Raw genomic sequence first — 7,558 nt, 5'->3', positions numbered from 1 at the left:
AGAAGAAGAGATGGAGTTTCGTGAGCCGAGGGAGAAAATTCGAAAGGAACAAGAGCTAAGCAAATAGGAGAGGGAAGTGCAACATCAACATGTACAGTAGGGGGCGCAAAATGTGAAAACAGATGAAACAACACCAGTACAAGTAGTTGATTCATTAGCACTGTTGGCATCAGGTAAACATGGTGAACCGTCGCAGGAGCAAGACTTCGCTCATGAGATAGAACAAGCACTTCAATAGTTGGATGCAAACATGGAGTAATAACAGTTGGAACATGACACCGACCTCATGCCTCATCACCAAGAGGTCGAATTACCTACTTCACCCTATCTAGATCATGAGAAAGTCTCAAGTGACCAAGGAAGCACTAAGATCCTTGGTGATCAGCCGGAAGGAGAGATGCACAACATCTCATTCGTCGAATCTCAACATAGAGTTGTGCAGTCTCGCAGAGTGTCAACTCCGGAGGATCATACATGCCCTATGTAGGTTGAGGAACAAGTGATCGTGACTAATGTGTGCAAACATCCAACGGCCTTGGCCAATGCAACCAGGGTGTATGTCGAAGCCACTAGCTCAATTTTTTTCTTTCTGATAGTTGAGAATGAGCGAATGGCAAAGGAACTATAGACGACCAAGAAAGGAGGAGAGTTGGTGACAGCATTCGTCCGAGCTGAACTGAAGAAGGCAATACTAGATGAAATATTGTCCCTTGACACAATTATAAGAGTGTTGTACTCTAGGTTTAGTACCATGCATTAGGCAGTCATCCATCTCAATTCAAATGGCATTAACGATGTGCTAGAAGAGCATGCATCTTGACGAACTTGGATGTTTTTGTTAATGACATGCAATCATGGACAATGAAATTCAATGGAGCCCCGATCCACTTGCCTAATATGATGAGGGCCAATACGGTCGAGTTGAAGGCATGGATCCAGAGTCAAATCTAAAACTATGAAGAGCTCTCGCAGCTCATCACTAACATACAAGCTTCCCATGCACGAGTATTGAATAGTATGGATGCTATGGTGCACACACATGTGATCCGATCTATTGGGACTCTCACCCAGGTGAAGACAAAGGTACAGGTCCGACTAGAGCTTAACTCATACTACGACAAGTTGATATGCATTACACTAGCCCAAGCTTTCCCATCGGTGCAGACATCATGCAAAAGTATGTTGTTGGCCTGGCCACAGTAAAGAAAATGATGCACATTCTTTCAGATGATTTGGATAGAGGAGCTCGAGCAGTGTACCCAGATGCTATGGAGGCAAGAGTCAGGTTCCAGGCAGATGTCATCGCGAAGCACACAGAAACTGCCGAGGACTACCAATCTTGGCATTAGTATGTTACTTTCTATTAGCATGAGGATGTTGAGGAGTTGAACTTCCATGGTTGTCTAAGTCAGAGTGATTTCTAGCATGGCTTTCTCAAGCAATTTTGTTTGACATGGGTACATGTGCATTGTAATGTAATGTCTTGTCAAGTGTAGGTCAAGTGTTGATAGTTGGATGTAACAGTCATAGAGTAGATGAAGAGTCATGAGGGTAGTTGAACTGTCACAAAGGGGAATGGCAAGGCTCACCCCACCCTTTTCTATAAATAGTCCCTCATAACTCATTAGAAAGGCTTTTGGTTAGCTAAGCTTCTGATAAGACTATCTTGGAGAGAGATTGGAGAGTATTGTAACAAGCCTTGGCTTCTACATTGCGTAGAGCTAGTCCATCTCTTTGGAGGAGCAGGTGATTGTGGCTGTAACATTCTCCTATTAGGACTAGTGGTTGGACATGGATGTATTGTATGACTAGAACTTACATTTCTTTATATAATAAGAGCTAACACATTTCATGCATATGTTGTATTGTATTCTATGATATCTGGTTTACTCTAAATGATATATGTATTTTCTTTCTTACACATGCAAGTATAGAATATTTTGTATAAGTATGTATGAATCTTTTTGAAATGTGTTGTTTGTTTAACCATCACTTTGGATTGCTCACTAACTTGCCTTCCATGTTGTGATATATCTTTGCTCGTGTGTTCCCTTCCAAGCTGAGTGCTATCACAGGTTTCCAAGAGGCACACTCATCTCAACCCCCATGTGTTAGAACCTTTCATGCACCTTCCTTGACTCATTGTAGCTATCACCCCCTTGCTACCAACATAGTTATCTTACTTGCCTCTATGAAAAATCGCAGTCAAGGCGTTACCGTACGACCCACTACTAGGACTCCTACACCAAATGGTCTAAGGTATAATTGGGACTTCTTATCGGGGAGATCCCCTCACATGTTGGCGGGTCCAACACTGTCAACATAACCCGATGTTATTATATTAAATCTCAACTCATGTTTACCCTAGTGAGCTTGTAAAAGCAAGTAAATGTGGGGTGGGGTGTTACATCTCACATATTCTCCACTGAAGAATACATCCATTAGTTTTAAATAGGTGTACAAGGTCAAGTACAAGGAATGTAGTGCACTTGAAAAGTACAAGAACAGATTGACTATGCGGAGACATTTTTCATATAACAAAGATGAGCACCATCCAACTTGCTCTAGCTATAACTCCACAATTTGGCTAAAGGGTCCATTAAATGATTGTAAAGAGTGCCTTCCTCAATGCAGGAACATGTATGCATGTATCAACCATAGGGATTTTAGGTTATAGGGAAGGAGCATTTGGTTTTTCAATTAAAGAGAGGTTTATATGTTCTAAAGAAGATACCTTGGGTATGGTGCATCAAGGTTGACAAATACTTGAAGGAACAGGGTTTCTATCGAATTCCTTCATATTCTAACATGTATGTCAAAAGAGATGTTAATGGTATAATCCTTCTGGCCATATGTACTTGATATTATTATTACAGGAAGCAAGGAAAACATAATAGAATAAATGAAATATAGTACAATGCTTTTTCCATGACTCATTTAGGTCTCCTACACTACTATCTTGGTGTAAAAGTTTGGCAAATAGGTAGAAACATCTTTTTCTCTCAAAAAATATAGCATAGGAGTTTTCTTGATAGGTTCATAATAATATATTGTAAAATATCATCTACACCTATGGAGAAAGGGCAAAAGTTTTTAGCCAATACTAACTCTATGGTAATTAATAAGTCAACATATAGGAAACTAGTGGGAAGCTTGATATATCTTATAGCCACTAGACCTAAGCTAAGTTTCATTGTGAGCTTCAATTCCCTATTCAAGGTAGCACCATAGGTAGAGCACTAGATTGCAACAAAGGGAGTGTTGAGATATGTAAAGGGAACACATGACTTTGGAACCACTTATAATTGAAGAAAAGAACCTTGGCTATCTGGGTATATAAATTGAGATTAGGTAGTTTTTTTTAGGATAATAAATCCACTTTTGGATATATCTTCTACCTTTGCATGGGTGCAATCACATGGACTAATAGGAAGAAATGTGTAGTGCGTGTGTAGTATCCCTTCATCAATAGAAGCAAAAAATTAAGGAGCAATGAAAGGAGTGTACAATTAAGTTTAGCATAGGATGATGCTTTTAGATATGCAAATACAATAAATAAAACCAATTAACCCCTATTATGTGACAATCATGGGGTGACAAAACTTGCCAAAGATCCAATCTTCTATGAGCATACTTCATTGGAGAGCTTGTAGAAGATGGTTCTTTTGAACTATAGTATTGTCCTACAAAGAATTGAATTGTAGACATTCTCAGCAAGACTCAACGTCTTGAGAAATATGTAAAAGCCAATATAAGCTTGGTGTAATTAGTAGATTGACTAGTAAGGAAAGGCATTAAGGTCAATATTAATTTAGTAATGGTCAATTAGGTACTAGGTTTGGACATTAATAAATTTAATTAGAATTTATTTTATTTTTTTATTTCACTTTTGTATGTATTTCAATCTATCCCACATTCATAAAGTGGATTGACACAGTGAAAAAGTAGAATGACTCAATTTCTTTGTAACCTATATACGGAATTTTTTTGTTTCTCACTATATACTAAATACAAATAACTCAAGAAATATTTTTGGTTTTTTAATGTGCTCAATTCCTATAATAAAATATAGAAAATAAAATAACTAAAATATGAATAATAAAATAACAAAAGAACCAAAATATTAAAAAAAAACTCTAACAAAAATATAGTAAACAAAATTAAAAAGAAATAATAATAAAAAATAAAATAACTGAAATATTGAGAATAAAATAACCAAAATATTAAAAAAAAAACAGTCACCAAAATACTAAAAATTATTACATCATACCAAACTCAATACAACACTATATTTACATGAAAAGATGAGAACACACTATATTTACATAAAAAGATGAGAACGCACAACTTGAACATTCTATTACATACCACACAAAACTACCAAAACATACATCAGATTCAATGCACATAACAGTGCGAATTTTCCGTTTAACCTTCATTAAATTTTTTATCTTTTGAAATTACATGTTCAATCTTTCAAAAGGCTTCCACCTTCGCGTATAAGATACGAAAAACTTCTAGGCGTTTATATTTTCGCTTTGAATTTTACCAAAAATGAATCCATAAATCTCCGCTCCTGTTTTGCTACCTGAATCCTTGAATCTTCCTGAAAGAGAGTGCCACGGGTGTTTTTCTTACCTACCAACAGAAAGAACTCACCTAAACTCCTGGTGTGAATCATAAAATCCCGTCCAAATTATCGCGCCAATAATGAAGGATTACACTTTGTGCCATCCCATTACGAGGGACGTGTAAGTCTGGTGTTGTAATTTCGGTGCTCTTTCCATGGCTGAATAGGGTTCATTACTATTGGGTTCAGTGTGCACTCGCTCACATAAAGCATTTTATGTGTTTCGAAATCCTGATACGTTCAGCACTTTTGAGTTTTTCTTCTTCTGCGATAGCTCTAATGCTTTATGTGTTCACGTAAAAGTTTAAATTGGTGTTCATCTCCCCATTTCAAAATTATGATACATTCAAAAACAAAAAACACGTTCCTGGGAACGACAAATTCCAGGCCTCGTGCGTCTAACGTTCCTTCACGATGATGCGGGCGGTGTCGTCACGACGGTGATTATGTGGAAGATTTTAGGTGGAACCTTCCAGTAAATGGAGTTATCCGACTGATCGGCGCGGCGAAGGTGAGCGGTTGCAACGACCCATTGATGCATGAACCAGGCCAAGGAAAAAAGGAATCTCGTGTTATATGACCACACATCGCGTTACAGCGCATACACGGTGGTATTCCAGATAGTGATTTACGTGTATGTGGAGGGTTCGCGTAGATAGATAATGACCAATAACAAAATCGAATTTGACTTCAACGCTCTAAAGCAATATAAATGCTCACGGGAGATCGCCACGACGGATTCACCGAGCGAGCGAGACATTCAATTTAATTGTATCAACAGAGAGGGTGTTACTGCTGCGTTCATCAGGTAGCTTTCGAAGGCAACGAGCTCAACCATTATCAACAATAGCAGCAGCATCCGCAGATTGTGAACATGGCGTGCCTTGCAGCAGGGAATTCTCCCTTGTTCTTGGGCTCATGCAGGTCCCCTTCCATATGCGATTATGATACTGAAATATTGGCAGGCTCCCCTTCGAATCGTGGTTTCCAAACGCCCAGGGTCAGCAGCATCAAAGCCAGTTTTGTGGGATCTGGACTAAGCCCTGTGCTAACCGATAGAGACCAGAATCTGCTGTGGAGGGAGAGCGGGAACAGCTCAGTCATGAGGGCAGTTTCTAACTGTGTCAATGTCAGGGTGGAGAATGGTTCGAGTGACCGCAAGTGCTCTTCGCCTCAGCTAAATAGGACACGTCCGCAGAGACTGGATATTCCGCTCCCGTTGCCGGACCTAAATTCGCTGTTCTCAGCAGTGGAGCAGGCGAAGGAGGTTAATGTGGAGGGTTCTCATTATGCGGTTTCAAGCAAAAAGGGTCGGCGAGAATTTATGGAGGACACCCACAAGGCCATTGTCAATGTTCTTGGTGATTCCAAACAGGCCTTCTTTGGGGTTTTTGATGGTCATAGCGGGCGCAAAGCTTCAGATTTCGCTGCCGAAAATATTGGGCAGAATATTGTCAATGCTATGGTCGACATAGGAGACAAAACAGAGAACTTTCTTGAGCAGGCTGTTAGAGATGGATACTTAGCAACAGATGCAGAGTTTTCGAAGCAGAAAGTTGGCAGCGGCACTGCCTCTGTGACTGCTCTGATTATAGACGGCAATTTAGTGGTTTCCAATGCTGGGGATTGTCGAGCAGTTTTGAGCAGAAACGGTGCTTCTGAAGCCCTTACATGTGATCATCGAGCTGGAAGGGAGGACGAACGGCAACGGATAGAGAATTTGGGTGGAATTGTTGACCTTCGCCACGGTGTTTGGCGAGTTCAAGGGTCCCTAGCTGTAACTAGGGCAATAGGTGACTCACACATGAAAGAATGGATAACGGCTGAACCAGAGACTAGAAAGATTGAAATAACATCTGATTGCGAATTCTTAATTTTGGCATCAGATGGGTTGTGGGATGCAGTCGGTAATCAAGAGGCGGTAGACATTGCCAGGCCTTTCTGCGTTGAGAAGCAGACTAATTTGACACCATTGGAAGGCGGTCCTATAGTTGCTTGCAAAAGGCTTGTAGAAGTAGCAGTAGCAAGAAGATCACAAGATGATATTAGTGTGATGATAATACAACTCAGACATTTTTGCTGGAAGTAGAATTAGGGTGGATGAGGTGAGGGATGACTTCCATCCAACAAAACTTCAAATAACAATTACCTGGCCCAACTTGAAGGTTCGACTTTGTTGGACTTTAAAACGACTCCGCCCTAAATTTTGATCAGCCAGTAGTGGGAAGAATAAATCCTCCATTCTTTTATTTAAGATGACAAACATCTATATTCATTTTTGTACTGTAATACAACTTAACGGGTCCAATGATTCTTTCTTCAGACTTATTCTTTCATTCATTTTCAATTATCATACTTGAATTGCCGATGCATTTGATATATACGTTCAACCTCGTAATGGTTCTATGACCAAGCTATATGATGTCAATGTTCACAAGATTATAAACTTTGCCACAAATTACAGATCTTGATGGTTTAAGGAAAGAAGAAGTGAAGATTATAAACTTTGTGACAAATTACAGGCATGGATGGTTTAGAGAAAGGAGCAGTGCAACTGTTGGGTAATTTGTTAAATGGAGGAACAAACAGATTGTTATGATTAAATCTGATTCACAATTTAAAAGCGCTAACAGGGCTAATTGAACATATCCCCTAGTAAGGAATGTCAAGAAAACCACCATTTACATCTTAAAGGAGGAATCAGTGAAAATTTTTGTTAGTCAGTAAATGGAGGAATTTATGACTTACAGAATTGTAATAGATATAAAACTCAATTACAATACAATCCCACAGAGTTGCTAATTGCATATATTCACCCAAGAAACTGGTTAAAACATTTAAAAATAATGGAGAAATTGTTATATGGTTTTAAGGCATCTCCTTAGTTTAGGATTAGTTCCTAGAGTTTAGGAGGTTGTTTAGAACTAA

The 7,558-nt window shown here is 39.1% G+C and overlaps 1 pseudogene; it reads left to right on the top strand.

Moving 5' to 3' along the window:
- Positions 1-5,387: 5,387 nt before the first annotated feature.
- LOC149211787 (putative protein phosphatase 2C 53 pseudogene) lies at positions 5,388-7,234 on the top strand (annotated as a pseudogene).
- The last annotated feature ends 324 nt before the right edge of the window (positions 7,235-7,558 follow it).

This window comes from Pinus tabuliformis, chromosome 1_1 (genome assembly GCF_031772625.1).
Source record: "Pinus tabuliformis cultivar Carrire ecotype Pingquan chromosome 1_1, CPIR1, whole genome shotgun sequence".
In the NCBI taxonomy this organism is placed as follows: Eukaryota; Viridiplantae; Streptophyta; class Pinopsida; order Pinales; family Pinaceae; genus Pinus; species Pinus tabuliformis.
The sequence above is the reverse complement of the archived record's forward strand: the minus strand, read 5'-3'. Positions and strand labels throughout refer to the sequence as shown.